The sequence below is a fragment of the Pteropus vampyrus genome, unplaced genomic scaffold (genome assembly GCF_000151845.1).
Source record: "Pteropus vampyrus isolate Shadow unplaced genomic scaffold, Pvam_2.0 Scaffold450, whole genome shotgun sequence".
Taxonomy (NCBI): Eukaryota; Metazoa; Chordata; class Mammalia; order Chiroptera; family Pteropodidae; genus Pteropus; species Pteropus vampyrus.
Window position 1 is genome coordinate 398,531 of NW_011889231.1, and position 1,672 is coordinate 400,202.

Sequence of the window (1,672 nt, forward strand, 5' to 3'; positions counted from 1 at the left end):
GGTGTCTCCACATCCGTGAAAACCAGACACATTCCGTGCTCGATCATCTGCAGAGTCGGCCAACGGGCTCTGTGTTCCTTTTCTTCACACCAAAGTCATCCGAGAGGTTTGCTTCCTCACGTCATAGCTCTGACTCCGCTGCCGGTGAAAAACCACTTCCGTCCTCAAATAGAACCGTTCCCCTTATCTTTGACTGTCACTGAATTATCTCGACTGCTTTCTCTGACCTCTTTTTGAAGCTTTCAGCCTTGGAAATAAGTAGGATGCATGGCAGACCTACTCAGACAAGGAGGTGACGAAGCAGAACAGGTCAGCAATGTGACTAATCACACCCGCAATGAACCACACTGCCTAGGACACTGCTTCTAAATTTGGAGAAAGAGAACAATCACCTGGAGCATTCACTAAAAAGAGGCACATACTGGCTGCAGCTGAGCACGACCGAACAGGAATTGTTGGGGGTAAGTTTATATTCAATACGCACACCTTAGGGACTCACCGCCAGCCGAGCAGGAAGGAAGGACCGCTCCAGGTAGCCCGGGCTCGGGGGTAAACCCAGGTGGAGGTTAGAGAAGGCTGTTCAGTGAATCACGAGGGCACAGCACACAGAGCACAGATAATCAAGGCAGGACGTCTGCAAGACCAGGAAGCCAACAAGAAGCAAAATAGGGTTTCCAGGACAGGAACTGCAGTATAAGTAAATATGAATCCCAGTCAGCTTAACTAGTTCATTCTTTTTTTGATGAGAACGTATAACCCTGCATTGCGTGCTGTCCAAAGCCTGCAGACAGTCATTCTATGGCCACACTTTTTAACCGTGCTTACAATGGAGTGATGAGGTGGAAACACCTAACCTGCCAAAGCCAGACAGCAAGTCTACCAGCTAGACCTTGGCCTCTGGCACTCACCGGCAGCCACAGGGCTGGTGGGGTTCAATGGCAGGGCTATTCCTATGGCTAAGCTGGTAAATGCCAGACAGGACGCGATCTCAGAAAAACAAGCAAGTGCTCATTTCTAGACAGGTCAACCAAACTATGACTGGTGAGTGGGGGACACATCAGAATGACCCAGGTTTTGGAGCTCTGCTGAGAGCAGTGCTGTAGCTTCAGGAATGAGGCCGAACCCCAATTACCTGAATGTGCACCTGCGGTGTTATCTGCATGGCGCCACTCATTGTGGGTCACTCACGTGTCGGCTAGAGAGTCTCACATTCCCCGTGAGCACGAAGGTGGAAGCCACACCGGGCAGGACACGGTCTTCCCAAGCCAGGGCCAGGGTCTTCCGTGCTGCGTGGCCAGGGAGGCGTGGTGGGGGAGATGTGACCTTGGCAGGGGCTGTGACCGAGAGGCGTGGCTTGGGCGTGGCCGGGAGGCGGGGCAGGGAGGCTCTGGGGCTTGTGCTCTTGGTGGACGACACTGGGAGGTCTGATTCTTGGTGGACGACACCGGGAGATCTGATTTTATTGAGAAGTGAACAATAGGCTGACGTGCACTAGCAGACAGCCGTTTTGCTTACCTGGAACGCACAGTAACAACGGTCAGGGAGAATCCCCCTGGCCCTGCACATCACAGATTCTCATGTCACATGGGGACCTCTGAGACCGTGGGCCCAATTAGCACAGTGCTCATTAATTATAGGCTTCTGAAAGCTTTTATTTTCAAAGTTTAGAAGC